Here is a 17135-nt window from a genome sequence, read left to right on the forward strand (position 1 = left end):
ATGCCACGTTCAGTCGTCAAAGGAAGAAGATACTAATTTTACGTTATGACAAATGCCTGAATAACTTCGGTGAATATGTCAGAAATATAAAGAAGTGATGTCGAAATGAATGCAAGTTCTCTACCTTGACCTGTCCTTACCTATTCACCTACAAAATATTAGGGAAATTTTCTCTCCCTGTTATCTCTGATAGTTATTATTCTTCTAACTGTCGCAAAGTTCATGGTCTGTTTTATACTCATCCACCCAAAAGAGCTAAAGTTAAAGCGAATATATCTCATAACGAAAATAGTCCTAAGTGCTACATGAATTCGTCCAAGAAATTATGAATAACTCACAGAGATGAAGCTCCTCTTTAAACACCAATCATTTAGTTCCAATATTCACCTGCAAAGAAAAAGGAAAACATTGTTAATGTCTGGACTATTTCAATTCAAGTAGATCTGAATTAATATTTTCTTTTAAAGCTTGCCATTCCAAGAGATCATTATGCAAGATGTAACAATACATCTCTAATTATCTGTGAAATTAGTCTATGATGAGTGACTCGATGCTACTTCTGAGTCAGTTCAGAAATTATAGTGGTCTAATCCGTGAATAATAATAATAATAATAATAATAATAATAATAATAATAATAATAATAATAATAATAATGGTTTTACGTCCCAATAACTACTTTTACGGCTTTTGGAGACGCCAAGGTACCGGAATTTTGCCCCATATGAGTGCTTTTATTATATCACCAGACTGAGCCAGGACCAACCCTGCCAACTTGGGCTCAGATAGTCAGCACCTTAACCGTTTGAGCCATTCAGTCCGGCATTCGTGCAGTCTAGAACAGGGTAGAGAATGAGCAAACTATGCGGATGTGCAATCCATCCCGATTATGTGCGAGTGATAGCTGTAACAATTTCATCGATCTTCCAAATGTCGTTATACATAGTTTACGTGAGAGCTTCATGACAGCTGCCTGTCTCGGTAGACGCTAGTAGTTTAGCAAAAGTTAAGAAGAGTGAAGGAATAGGGACCTAACTAAATAAAATGTGTTGGCATCGTCTTATACTTCCGAGTAAATATTACAACTGAAGGTTTAATTTCAGAAAGACCGGGCGAGTTGGCCGTGCGCGTAGAGGCGCGCGGCAGTGAGCTTGCATCCGGGAGACAGTAGGTTCGAATCCCACTATCGGCAGCCCTGTTTTCCGTGGTTTCCCATTTTCACACCAGGCTAATGCTGGGACTGTACCCTAATTAAGGCCACGGCCGCTTCCTTCCAACTCCTAGGCCTTTCCCATCCCATCGTCGCCATAAGACCTATCTGTGTCGGTGCGACGTAAAGCCCCTAGCAAAAAAAAAAAAAAAAAAATCAGAAAGTCTGAGAACAGTTTCTAATGTCCATTTGGAGAGAGCAATTGCTGCGTCGCTCGGTCTTAAGTGGGCAAATCTGAAACTTGGAGATTATGCGAAGATGGAAACATTGTCAGGTTGGAACAAGTTATCTAGATCATCCTTTTAGAGTGCGTCTAGATACGGCTCCTTGTGGAAGGCTCTTAGTCACAATTCGAGTCCCAAATAGTGTTTTATATCGTTGGCATATATATGATGCGTCGTTCGAATAAGGCGCTAATCCAATAGAGGAAGCTTTTGGTTAAGCCCGGGGAGTAAGTCAGCGTGTAAGTATGGGAAGAATATTTTACACGTGATGATAAGGCAATCGGTCCATACGAGGCCGCTTCCTCAGTGGCCTTTCCTGTCTTCTGTGTTGTCCAATTTTACGGAAATATGGTATACAGTGAGCCTAAAAATCCGTATCAAACTTTAAGAGAATTTAGTGCCTTGTAGAAGTTAAATTATATGGTGTACTGAATTTAGTCTTATCCTGGTGGATGATGGATATACTTCTTTCAGGAATTTTTAATTTCCTGTAGTGTGAAAGGTTACAGGTGGTTTCGTGGTTCTCGGGCGTCTGAAGGATAGACGTATAGAGTGTGAAATGGTGCTGTGGGTCGAGCAATGGAGTCTGCGAAGTTTTCGAACCCGGATTGCCGTGTTCTAAGTGGGACTCTTTTCTTCGTGAATTTATTCATCATAGATTAAACTTCGGTTCTTGGTGCGTAATTATGTCCGGCTTCAGGGCTAAATAATTTTGGTCACAGGGTTCCTGGTTTCGATTCCCGGCAGGGTCGGTACATTTTACCATTATTGGTTAATTTCACTGGCACGGGGGCTGGGTGTATGGTGCCGTCTTCGTCATTTCATCCTCATCAAGTCGCGCAGGTCGCCTACGGGTGTCAAACCACCAGACTTGCACCTGGCGAACCGGACATGTCTGCGGACACTCCCGGTACTAAGAGCTATATGCCATTTCATTTCATTTATGAAATATATGGCAGTAGTCTTTCAACTATTTCATTTTTGTCATTTTAAATTACTTTTTTACTTCGGCATGATGTGCTAAGTAGTTCACGTGCGAAAGTGGTTTTTGATATGATGAATATTCTTCCGTATTTAACAATCATTTGTGAGCATTTTTGGACTAATACGGTACTGGTTGTCTTTAGCAGTACCAATTCGTGTTCGTTGTGGAGTTGCTACGGATGCTGTTATGTTAATTATATGTATAAATGCCTCGTACCATTGTATTGGGTCAGGGATTTCTGACTTAACGAATATGTTATCCTCCATTATATAGTTATATGCAATCCAATCTGCTCGGTAAATATTCCATTTTGAAGCAAGTGCGTGTGTTTCTATAGATGATACTTGTATGGGAAAGTGGTTGAATCCTATAGTATGTGGGAACACTTTCTAAAGGAACTCCTAGAAATTGACGAAGAATAAAAAGTAAAGTATTTTGCAAAAGATCACTCTTTGCGAGGCTGCTGTTGAACTTTGTGATCCATCATTTAAAATAAGTTTCATTTTCCTCAATTTCAACTTATAGGCTTGTCCTATAAATTCGACATCCCCAAACAGTGTTATGGGCATTGGCATCTAGCAAAATAATGGTGGCTACAATTTACTGATGGACTGTTCCATAATCTTGAGCTAATTATAGTTAGTGGAGACAGTAGACAGAGCTGATGATAGAGGATCTCAACTCTTTTAGTAATTACTTCGCAGCTTTCTATATATGAAAGGTATAATGGAATTTCAGCTTGTGTTAACGCAGATTTTATTGGTATTACTGCATCTCGTTTCCCATCTTCTCTGTCCTGCGGAAAACATTATAGTCATTACAGGATGCTGCTACTCCAGGACAGAACCATGCCTCATTGATAGACTCAGTTTGAATGTTCTTGGTGTATAATTTTATTTGAATGGACTCCCGATGTCCATTACCGGACCGAGTGTTCCATTGTAAAATTATAAAGAGCGTTATGTGGGGTGATTACGTTGGTAACAATTTAACGATTAGAGTCTCCATGCAGTGCCCCTGATAATGACGACTTTTCACGAGAGAGGATGATCATGATATTGTTATATACTGTATATGCTCTATTAGGCGAGTATGGTGGTGGTTCGGGGATATTTACATATGATGAGATTGTGGAGTGTATGGGGTATGTGTGAGGGGTGTCACTGTGGGATATTTGTTCGTGCTACAATAGACGGGAATGGAGATTTTCGAGTTGATTATGTCAATGTCAGTTTAGGTACTATATTTTCATTTGCTGCACCAAATGGAGTAGGATAATGCCTGTTGGCCTCTGGTGAAACCGGTGTGTCAGTCTGTCTACGAGCATGTGCTAAATGGACTAATTATGTTCTAGTAGATGGTTAATGTCCTTGATACGCCGGTACAGGTATACAGGACACAGGATAAGGCAAGTGGTGAATTCACTCTGAATGTTGCAGTTAGGAAGAGAATGGTTTACTGCTGCAGAATATAAAATTTATGACATCTCTTGATGGATATATATATTGTTACTGTATGTTATAATATACAGTACTAGATTCCGCATATGCCCATTTCTTGTATTCGGGGTACTCTCTAGCTGTCGATAAATGTAGGCCATAAAAATGAACGCAGTAGGGTGGAATGTTATCTGAGAAGTCTGTTACGTTACGAGGCCTAGCACACCGGTTGCATCGTACGGCTGAACGGCATTCTGATCGGCCATGATTGTACCAAAGGAACTTATGAAATTGAATAACACATAACACATAGAGTAGCACACCACATCCTGTTCCAGATATATACACATTCTCTGGCAATCACTGAGCATGGAAAGTAATCAGACAGATTGGTATTGGCCTGACCGTAGGATGTCCACTCGTTATGATTTGCGTATTGAAGCGGTTTACTTTAACTACAGACAGAGAGCTGTGTATTTCGTGTACGAAATCAATCAATCACTACTGATCTGCATTTAGGGCAGTCACCCAGGTGGCTGATTCCGTATCTGTTGTTTTCCTAGCCTTTCTTAAATGATTGCAAAGAAATTGGAAATATATTGAACATCTCCCTTGGTAAGTTGTTCCAATCCATAACGTAACAGACTTCTCAGATAACATTCCACCCTACTGCGTTCATTTTTAAAGCCTACATTTATCGACAGCTAGAGAGTACCCCGAATACAAGAAATGGGCATATGCGGAATCTAGTACTGTATATCATAACATACAGTAACAATATATATAGCCATCCAGAGCTATCATAACGAATATTTGCCCCAATTTGTCCTCTTGGATTCCAACTTTATCTAAATATTGTGATCTTTCCTACTTTTAAAGACACCGTCCAAACTTATTCGTCTACTGATGTCCTCCCACGCCATCTCTCCACTGACAGCTCGGAACATACCACTTAGTCGAGCAGCTCGTCTCCTTTCTCCCAAGTCTTCCCAGCCCAAACTTTGCAACATTTTTGTAACGCTACTCTTTTGTTGGAAATCGCCCAGAACAAATCGAGCTGCTTTTCTTTGGATTTTTTCCAGTTCCCGAATCAAGTAATCCTGGTAAAGGTCCCATACACGAGAACCATACTCTACATGGGGTCTCACCAGAGACAAATATGCTCTCTCCTTTACATCCTTACTACAACCCCTAAGTACTCTCATAACCATGTGCAGAGATCTGTATCCTTTATTTAAAATCATATTTAGGTGATTACCCCAATGAAGATCTTTCCTTACATTAATACCTAGGTATTTACAATGATCCCCAAAGGGAACTTTCACCCCATCAACGCAGTAATTAAAACTGATGGGACTTTTCTTATTTGTGAAACTCACAACCTGACTTTTATCCGCGTTTATCATCATACCATTGCCTACGGTCCATCTCACAACATTATCGAGGTCATTTTGCAGTTGCTCACAATCTTGTAACTTATTTATTACTCTGTACAGAATAACATCATCTGCGAAAAGCTTTATCTCTGATTCCACTTCTTTACACATATCATTGATATAAACAAGAAAATGTAAAGGTCCAATAATACTGCCTTGAGGAATTCCCCTCTTAATTTTTACAGGGACAGATAAAGCCTCACCTACTCTCATTCGCTGAGTTCTGTTTTCTAGAAACAGAGCCACCCATTCAGTCACACTTTTGTCAAGTCCAATTGCACTCATTTTTGCCAGTAGTCTCCCATGATCTACCCTATCAAATGCCTTAAATAAGTCAATCGCAATACAGTCCAATTGACCTCCTGAATCCAGGATATCTGCTATATCTTGCTGGAATCCTACAAGTCGACCTTCAGTGGAATAACCTTTCCTAAACCCAAACTGCCTTCTATCAAACCATTTATTAATTTTGAAAACATGTCTTATATAATCAGAAAGAATGCTTTCCCAAAGCTTACATACAATGCATGTCAAACTGACTGGCCTGTAATCTTTAGATTTACGTCTATCACCCTTTCCTTTATATACAGGGGCTACTATTGCAACTCTCCATTCATTTGGTAAAGTTCCTTCATGCAAACAAAAATCAAACAAGTACTTCAGATATGGTACTATATCCTAACCCATTGTCTTTAGTATATCCCCCGAAACCTTATCAATTCCAGCTGCTTTTCTAGTTTTAAACTTTTGTATCTTACTGTAAATGTCATTGCTGTCATAGGTAAATTTTAATACTTCTTTAGTATTAGTCACCTCCTCTATCTGGATATTATCCTTGTAACCAACAATCTTTACATACTGCTGACTGAATACTTCTGCCTTTTGAAGATCCTCGCATACACACTCCCCTTGTTCATTAATTATTCCTGGAATGTCCTTCTTGGAACCAGTTTCTGCCTTAAAGTACCTATACATACTCTTCCATTTTTCACTAAAATTAGTGTGGCCACCAATTATGCTTGCCATCATGTTATCCTTAGCTGACTTCTTTGCTAGATTCAATTTCCTAGTAAGTTCCTTCAATTTCTCCTTACTTCCATAGCCATTTATAACTCTATTTCTTTCCAACCTGCACCTCCTTCTTAGTCTCTTTATTTCCCTGTTATAATATAGTGGATCTTTACCATTCCTTACCACCTTTGTAGGTACAAACCTATGTTCACATTCCTCAACAATTGCTTTAAACCCATCCCAGAGTCTGTTTACATTTTTATTTTTCCGTTTTCCACCGATCATAGTTATTAAAAACTCCCTCATGCCTGTTTTATCCGCCATATGGTACTGCCTAACAGTCCTAATTTTAATCTCCTCCACCCTAGGATGTAATATCAACATTTTTAATAATGCCTTCTCATGGACTGTATGGTGAGGGATACACATGCGTAAGTTTTGTTGTTTTAAGATTTCGAATTCTACTGCGCGATTGGCATCGATAGCAGGTACAGTTTATATGTGCTGTCTTTTTATTCCGACTGTGCTAATGATAATAATGTAAACTAATGTCCTCCTCTCCAGGTTGTTCAGCTCTTTTCAAGCACACCCCTAACGGAGGTGAGCTGCATATATCATTTTAATGACATTCCAGCCCTCCTGCTATTTTTGGCAGTACAGAGAATCGAACTCGGTTCTCAAAGGACTGCGTTGACACGCACATACTAATAGCAAAATTACGTGCTCTTAATTTCTCACAAAGCACACTATCCTGGATGTATTCCTATCTCTCTGATCGCCGGCAGTGTGTAACTACAGGTGAAAATTTCTCTTCATGGCAATCTGTAGAGACTGGAATACAACAGGGGCCAGTGCTAGCGCCACTCCTATTTTCGATCTTCATTTCAGGACTAATACAAGTAATTAAACATTGTCAATATCATGTGTACGCAGACGACATACAGATATATACACATGCACATCCTCGTGACTTACCGACTGCAATAAATAATATGAATGACGACCTAGGAAGAATATGTAGGTGGACCGATGACCATGCACTAAAAATCAATGCCCAAAAATCGCAATGTATTCTTTTAGGTACCCAAAAAGCCCACGCACGACTTACAGACGTCCATACCCACTCAGTAACATTAAGAGGCACTCAGTTACAATTCAATGATACAGTTAAAATCTTAGGAATGATAATGGATAAAAACCTTAGTTGGAACGATCATGTAACAGGTATATGTCAGCGAGTGTTTTATTCCTTACATTCCCTTAAAAAAACTCAGAGATTTACTCCCCCAAAATGTACGAAAACTTTTTTATCCAAAGTATAGTAATGTCAATATTCGACTACTGTGACGTAGTATACAGTAACCTGAACGCCTCACTTTCCATCAAGCTCCAAAAGGCACATAACGCATGCGTTCGATTTATTTCAGATATACCAAGGTTTAGCCATATTTCTCCCGCATTTGGTAGGCTTTTATGGCTACGCTTAAGAGAGCGACGAAATTTACACACTCTTTCCCTGTTACATCGTACACTGAACCTTAACACTCCTGAATACCTTGCCACACAATTCCATTACCTAGCATCAACTTCTAGTATTCCTACCAGATCACCATCCAGCGCAGTACTAAGCATTCCCATTCAACCGCTCAACTGGCTACAGTAGATCATTTGTAGTCACCGCCAGCTGAATTTGGAATTCCCTACCTGCTGAAATTAGGAGCGTGTCAAACCACCTCCGCTTTAAGAAACTCTGTCAAACCTGGTTAATGAATAATAATAATAATTTCTTATAACATAGTAGGATTAGATCATAGCTGAGTTATTAGGTTAATTAAAACATTTAATTGATACCTTAAGATATTAAACTGCAGATAATTTAGTGCATATTTAACTCTTCATGTAGGTGTATGTATGGTCGGGCAGAATAGCAGGCTTCATAGCCTGAGTCCCGCCATATAAAATAAAACAATAAATAAATAAATAAATAAATAAATAAATAAATAAATAAATAAATAAATAAATAAATAAATAAAGGATGGCAGCTAATAGCACTCATCGCTATATTAACTTATGGATACGGATAATGTTAATAATGCCATTCTTACAGGTTAGTGGTCATTACATTACATTCTATGTTTTGATGTAATTTTCAAGCTCCCTTATCTAGGCTTTCTGAAATAACCTATTAAGGTGCATTTTGTTGTCGGCCGTATGACTACGTTTTCTGTTTAATTTTACGGCGAGATTTTAAGTGACTAGTAGCAGTCGGTTCTGTGTTAGTGGTCATATCATTCGGATATGAAGTGGCTGTACTGTCTGACAAATATAAGACATCAGATATAGGTGTAGAAACTATAATATTAAAATTACTTTCTCCGCCGTTATCCTGATCATCATTTGGGGTTAGATGTTTGACGTCAGATTTTTAGTGCATTTCGGAATTACATGTGACCTGTTATGTTGAGGAAGGAGCTGTCTGGCCGAGGCGGTAAAGGCGTGCGTGGTTCGCCCGGAAGTACGTGGGTTCGAATCCCCGTTAGGAAGTCATAAAATTGAAGTAACGATATTTCCACTTCCGGTGGTGTACATGACCCTGAGGTTTACTCAGCCTACACCAGGTTAATTCCTGGGGGCAAAGGCGGCCGGGCATAGAGCTAACCACTTTATCCCATCAGGTGCCGAGGTTACTGATAGTGGATGCCTTTACCTTCCACCCTTCCAAGGGCCTTCATGGCTTGTACGGAGATGACTTTGCTTTTTGATTTACTTTGTTGTGTTGAAGATATTGGCATATTCAAATATGGTCCATAGGTTGCTACCTAATGAGGTGACTGCGCCATCATATTGCCAACCGCGAGTTTCTGCTGTTCATGCTGCTGTTGTAGTTGCAGATTTGCTGATATTGTATTGTTATTGAAGGTTTGCCATTCGATCTGTATCGACGATACTACCAACAATATGCATAACGCACATGCATTACATAAATGAACACATTTAAAATTCTGCTCTGAAGGAAACAGACTTCGTGTCAAAGAGAAAATAAGCCGAACTGAGAAAGGCTGAAAGGAAACTGACTGTAGGCTGAAATGAATTTTTTAAAATGATTCAGTATTTAAATATCCCTTTGATGCTGCACTGAAAAACACCACACACACATTCTATATTTAACACTATATGTAGAGAACAATATGGCACTGTTAATCGCTTTGAGAGTTGAAAATTCAGCTGTCCCTTGCGTAAACATTTTTATCCTGATATTGGTTAGTTAGTGTTTGTGTATTTGTGGGACATTGTAAAAAATATGTAAGGTCATGTGCAAAACTTGGCTTATATCGGGAGGTGCGTTTATTGTCCTTAAATGAATTCGTTAATGCAATTGACAGTTCAGTTGATGCCGTCATGGAACACTTTATGATCACGTCATAATACCAGGGAGGCTATCGGGCTCCATGGCTAAGTGGTTAGCGTGCTGGCGTTTGGCCACAGGGGTCCCGGGTTCGATTCCCGGCAGGGTCTGGAATTTTAACCATCATTGGTTCATTTCGCTGGCACGGGGGCTGGGTTTATGTGTCGTCTTCATCATAATTTCATACTCATCACGACGCGAAGGTCGCCTACGGGAAAGAAATCAAAAGACCTACACCTGGCGAGCCGAACATGTCCTCGGACACTCCCGGCACTAAAAGCCGTGACCATTTCATTTTTACCAGGGAAACTAACGTGACCACTCACACACGATCAGAAGTTACACTCTGACAAGGAATTTCTGAAAAATGTTAGTAGATTGTTAAAATTTAATTTCGACAGTGCCCTAACTAAAAAAAAAACAGTATTGATTACTATTATTCTTTCTATGCTTTATCTCACTTTCTTGGATTCGATATATCGTCTTGATTTGGCCAAATTTTACGATCGGATGCCCTTCCTGATGTCCAACCTGTGAAGACGATGTATGCAGTATCGCACGTTCCTGTAGTAGTTAACAGTGTGCCGTGGTATGTGTAAATTGAGATAAATACAAACATGAAGTCTCAGAGCCAGAGGAATGAGCATTTTCGAGTTAAAATTACTGACCGGCCAAGAACCAAATCCAGGGTCCTCTGAAACGAAGGCTATTACAGTATGTTGTTCATTCAACCAAGGTGACGGAAAAATCATAATTTTATCCCTTCAACAAAATTAGGGGTCCGGAACAACGGAGATATAAAATCCTTCGCCCAGTGACAATTGGAGTAGTTAGAGGTGGTTCAAAAATTCTGCAGCTAATGTGACTATCTTTTTCAACTTCTGACCATTTATTTGTAGATTTCTGATTTCTCTCCTATTTTCATACCTGTATTTTTGTTGCAACTCCTTCTAACATCTCATCTGGTGCGACAATTCAGCTGTTGAAAATTTCTCGCTTTTTCATATCGCTGCGAATGTTAGACGGAATAGGAATTTTATATAATTGTGTAGATTTACCAGACTGAATAGCAGAGACGTTCCCGTCTGAGCACAATTTAGCGGGTTCAATTGCAACAAGGTGGTCGTTCGAAATGCTACAATAAGCCAGCCGTTTGTCTGGTACTGGTACGAAAACAAACTCATGCGGGACAAAGTTCCATCACCTTACGTCTCCAAAAATCATGAAAGTAGCTATAGATACATAAAATGAATGACATTATCATTTAATACTAGTATTTATACCTGTTCTTTGTATGGGAATTTGCAATTTATTTAATGTTTCCTTCATGAATGTATGGGAAGCGACATGACTCTTTAATATAATATCTTAAACTGATATTTTTCTCCGAAAGCACGTGGCAGTAACGCGAAGTGCGATAAGGCTGAACAAAGTCGAGACAGTAAATCCATGTGATAATCTTGACGTTATATGCACCTGGTAACACAGTTCTAAATGAGTAGATTCCAAATACGTAGTTTTATCGTTATGGGAACACAAACAGATAGATAACCAGACAGATAGACGGACAAAGTAACACCAAAGGGAAAGTCCTTTAGATAACAAGTACCTCGTATGAAGAAAATAATTATAAGAAAAAGTTGCCTTACAATTTTATGCATGTAGATGACGATAATAGTCTAATATTAATAATAATAATAATAATAATAATAATACCCAAACCAAACTCCAAACCCCATGGCGACACAGCCCCGAAGGCCATGGCCTACCAAATGACCGCTACTCAGCCCTAAGGCATACAGATTACTAGGTGCGAGTGGTCAGCACAACCGATCCCCTCGCCGTTATCCTTGGCTTTCTAGACCGGGGCCGGAGTCTCACAGTTAGACAGCTCCTCAATTTTAATCACGTAGCCTGAGTGGAACTCGAACTAACCCTCAGATGCAGGTAAAACTCCCTGACCTGGCCGGGAATTGAACCGTGGGCCTGCGGGTAAGGGGCAGGCACGCTACCCCTACACCACGGAGCCGGTAATAATATAATAATAATAATAATAATAATAATAATAATAATAATAATAATAATAATAATAATAATAATAATAATAATAATAATAATAATAATAATAATAATAATATGTTCAATCAATCAATCAATCAATCAATCAATCAATCAATCAATCACTATTGATCTACATTTAGGGCAGTCGTACAGGTGGCAGATACCCTATCTGTTGTTTTCCTAAACGATTGCAAAGAATTTGGAAATTTATCGAACATCTCCCTTGGTAAGTTATTCCTATCTCTAACTCCAGTTCCTATAAACGAATATTTGCCACAATTTGTCCTCTTGAATTCCAACTTTATCTTCATATTGTGATCTGTCTTACTTTTCTTGTTAGTGGCTTTGGGTCACACCGACACAGATAGGTCTTATGGCGACGATGGAACAGGAAAGGCATAGGAGTTGGCTATGTCTTTTTTTTTTTGCTTGTGGCTTTACATCACACCGACACAGATAGGTCTTACGGCGACGATGGGATAGGAAAGGTTTAGGAGTTGGAAGGAAGGGGCCGTGCCCTTAATTAAGGCACAGCCCCAGCATTTGCCTCCTGTGAAAATGGGAAACCACGGAAAACCATCTTCAGGGCTGCCGACAGTGGGATTCAATCCCACGATGACCTGTATGTAAGCCTATAGCTACGTGGCCCTAACCGCACGGCCAATTCACCCGGTCCTTACTGTTTGACCAAGTATTAATTAGTTTTGTATTGTTTCAAAATCTGCCTGTTCCATTACTAGTTCGGTTAAGAACTAATAATGACTTAGATGATGGTGTTCTAAAACAGTTTGTAGGCGATTATAATATACCTCGGAAGGGTTATTAGTCCTCAAATATTGCTGAAGTAGTGAATCGTATTGATTTTATCGTTCTACTGTATATCGAAGAGGAATTGCTTTGCTCGTCTTCTGCGAAAATAAGTAATTTCAAAATAATTACTGATTGGCAGGAAATCCTGAGAGCCGTCATCAGAATAAGTTTTAAAAATGCTGGACAACTTCCGATTGGGGCACATAAGCTACATGGTACATCAATTCTCTCTCTATTTTGATTATTACCAGCAGAATTATACATTATTTATGGGAAGGTTCAGAATCCCACACAACATAGCTGAAATATATATTTAGATAATGTCATGTAGATGATGAAGTAGGGAATCATCAAGCTTATTGAATACCCCTGCTGAAGAACTCCTAACGCCGATCAAACTACTGTCCATCGCCCCCCCCCCCCCCCTGTGTTCAACTGGTCAAAACTCATGAATACCATTCTGAACATCGCTGGTCTTTCATATATGGCCAGCGCCATTTCATTTGTGTTTCGATCGATGATCTATAGCTAATTCATTGTTCTGATGACGCCTGCAAATATTCCTGAGTCATTGGTATTTCTCGTCTAAATAATAAGACCTTTTTACCACTTTCACTCGATCCATCCAATGATGCTTCACTTAAACGGTACTATCTACTTACCTGAGAGCAGAACCTTAGCTTACAATCAGCATCACACACTGAATATCGAGCAGTCGGCAGAGCACCTGGTCACTGCCTGAAGCAGTCTTGCTGTGCTAAATGTGTTAGATGGTAGAACGTTGGCTAGCTGTCCCCATGGTAGTGGGTATGATCCTGGCTTAATTCTATGGTATGCAAAGAAGTGTCACTCGTGGAAAGCTACAAAGCGGCACAAAATATCCGCCTCCTCGGCGTGTTCTGAAACCTGGGGACTTAAAACAATATTATTAAAAGCAGCGTCAGACACCATAGATTTACAATGATGTTCCCTCTGCGAGCCAAATCTGTCCTGCCATCGGCATTGCTCTATATATGTCTTCTTAAATATATCCGCATTCAAACCGGCTTTACGTTTTGAAGCATTCACGGACACTGTAGACCTGGACCGGTATTTTTCAGCTTTGAATGAAGATTTGTCTAGAGCAGCTCGTTCCTATTGGCGATAGTAAAGGACACCAATTCTCAGAAGTGTCACGAACTACCCACTGGCTCTAAATGAATTACAGTTAACGATACGTTACGTGACTTAATCAGGGAAATCGTAGACTACGAAGGAGAAAGTGCACGAAAGTTATAGTGCATAATATCACTCAAAGAAGCGAGTGTCCAGGTTTCGGGATTAGCAGTCCCATACATATGGAGTAATTAAGGCAGTTGAGAATAACTGAAGATAGGATAACATTTGAGTACAGCCGGAAAAGACAAATATGTAAAGAACATGTGGAAAACTGAAATGCCCCTCACTTAATTCTGATCATATTTCTTACGGAGTTTTGAAAGCGGTACAGGGCATATTAAATTTTCGGATAAAGGGATTTATGGTGGTATTTCTTAAGCCTAAAGAGGCAAGGAAGAGGTAGGAATTTAAAACAAAAATTTAGTTATTAAATACAGTAACAATTATAGAAGATTCCATGAAACATCCTACAGTGTCAAATAATGGGCTACATTCCATGGCACTGTTCTACTATTAACAGCCGTGCCTAGTACTATTCGAAGACGATTATAACCTTCACCGTATTCTGAAAATATCCCACTCGCCTTCTACCCAACGAACAACCACAAGCTTACAGGAATGATGACGAAAATACCGGTACTCCCTGCTGGCAAACAAACTGAGGAGTTGTCATGGTAACTAGCAGATTCGCTGTTGATTTGTGAGGGCGTCCGTCACTGGCTGCAGAACATGAAGCCCGTAGATAGTAATTTTCTCCGCCATTTGAAGGGAAAGCGAAATTATGTACATAACAAAAATTATTTAAAATGAGACGACGTTTCACATATTATAGTCTTCGGGTTTTACAGCAAATCAATATTATAAAAGAAAATTTAAAATCTCTTCTTGTCTTCCTATGAACCTCCAGTCTATTTAGTGATTTCTAAATCATACTCCTGGATGAGAACACTCTGAATATGAAGTTTGATTGCGATTTATATAACCGTTTCATAGTGATGATAGAATAAACAACAGACATGAATGTTTAAAATAAGAAACGATCTTGAATTAACCTAAAACGGATAAATACAGTGGCGGAAAAAATATCCAAACACCAAGAAGGGGTTGTGCTAGATTAATGACGTTGGTACACGTGTTTATACATCTTGAAGATGACGTTGATTCAAATTTCCTGCAAATGGCATTAGCGTAGCATTCAAAGCGTCCCATGACGTTGCACGTCAGCTTTACTTTAAATACGGTCTGTACTGTGCTAGAACGTTAGTTGACTGTGAGATTGGGCGGAGTGAAGGATGACTTTACGATGATGAAGAGGCTGGTATCAACAGCTCACTTCGGTTGAACGAGGCCTTATTATAGGGCTACGTTAAGGTGGATTGTTATTCCACGCTATTGGAGAACGACTTGGCAAGAATGTCTCCACTGTGCAAGCGTGCTGACAGCAGTATTCATTAGATGGTACGCTCGCAAGAAGACCGGGCTCCGGACGTCCTAGTGGCACCACCGAGAGGGAAGACCGCCTTATTCGGCGTATGGCTGTGGCGCAGCGGACAGCGTCTGCAGCAGCAATTCAAGCAGCAGTTGGCACTAAAGTGACACATAGAACTGTTCGAAAACGGTTACTTGAAGGACAGCTCCGAGCAAGGCGCCATGCGGCGTGCATTCCAAATACCCCAAACCACCGCCATCAGTGGTGTCAAGTGACAGCTCATTGGAGGATGCAGTGGAGGTCCATTGTGTTTACCGATGAAAGCTAGTTCCGCCTTGGTGCCAGTGATGGCCGTATGTTGGTTAGGAGGAAGCCAGGTGAGCGCTTGCATTCCACCTGTCTGCGGTGTCGACACAATGGACCTACACTGGGAGTTCTGGTTTGTGGAGCAATTTCCTATGATATCAGGAGCACTCTCGTGGTTATCCCACGCACCCTGCAGGTGTGCACGTCCATCTGGTGATTCGACCTATTGGGCTGCCATTCATGAACAGAATTCCCGTCGGTGTTTTCCAACAGGACAATGCACGCCCCTTACCGCTGCTGTAACACAACGTGCTGTACAGAGTGTCGACATGTCGCCTTAAGCTGTTCGACCCCCGATCTGTTCCCAGTGGAGCACGTATATGACATCATTGGACGACAATTCCATTGTCATCCATAACAGGCATTAACCGTCCCTGAAATGACCGACCAAGTCCAAGAGGCATGGAACTCCATCCCATAAGCAGACATCTGGCACCTGTACGATACAATGACTGCATTCAACAGCCAGGTGATTACACCAGTTATTAATGGATCAGCATGGCACATTTGCGACGGCTTTTCTCGCGCGGATATTGTACCATTAATCAATTAAATATGCTACCTCGACAGATATATTGCCAAAATTTCCGTATTCTTCATTCCTTACTTAATGGTGTTCAGATTTTATTTCCGCCAGTGTACATTATATAAAAACTGGCAAAGTAAACACAATTACAGACAACGGACTCCCTAAAGCTTTATTTAAATAGACCGGTTTGTATTCCTGCTAACCGACATGGAGCTTCGATAACATACCTAGTAGGCTCATTGATCACAAGTACTTCTCACATTACATTAGGGTATATGAAAATGTGCTTTCTTCTGATTTAAGCACACCACTGAGCTTGCGATGGCGCCATATTCACCAAGTTCTGAGTCCAGGGGAATTCTAAGGTAATAAATAAGAACATTTCGTAAATAACTTAAATACTTTTACCCGATTAAATTATGTTTCCTTCTCCGTATTTAGTAACTGAAGGGAGAGTCAAGTATCTCTACTTTTGAACCAAGACAAAAAAGGACTAGGGAAATCTTCCGCAATAATGCAGAGAGCTTTGTGGTTAATTAATATGAATGAGCTACCTTCCACTTCTTTACGAGAATATTATACAATAGAATTAGTTCTCCTTACCTTGTTCACTCTATTCCAACTCATTACCAACTACTTTATGATAACCTAATTTAACCGAGTAATTCACAAAGCTCTTACGTTCATAGGGAGAGTTTCCTGTCGGACTTAGCAATATTGTTTTGAGAATATTATAAAGTATGATCATTGCCCTGCCGAGTTAATTCGTTGAATATTCACACTAGCCTTTTGCCCAGAAAATCCCTGGTTAGATTATCGGTTTGGTGATTTTGACTTGGTATTACTAATTGTTCTGACTAGAAGTAGCAGATTTTAAAGTGGTCGCGAAGAGAACATGTCTCAACTCATCAGTTTCAAAATAGTAGGTATTTGAAGAAACTGGGCTCGTTTATAGTTCTATTCACCGCATAATAAAGGGAAATTTCTGCAGATATTCTGGTGACAGTATGTCTGAAGTATACATGTCTCTAAAAGTCATCTACCAGGGTAATGAAACGTGTCGAAATATAAC

This window comes from Anabrus simplex, chromosome 1 (assembly GCF_040414725.1).
Source record: "Anabrus simplex isolate iqAnaSimp1 chromosome 1, ASM4041472v1, whole genome shotgun sequence".
NCBI lineage: Eukaryota > Metazoa > Arthropoda > Insecta > Orthoptera > Tettigoniidae > Anabrus > Anabrus simplex.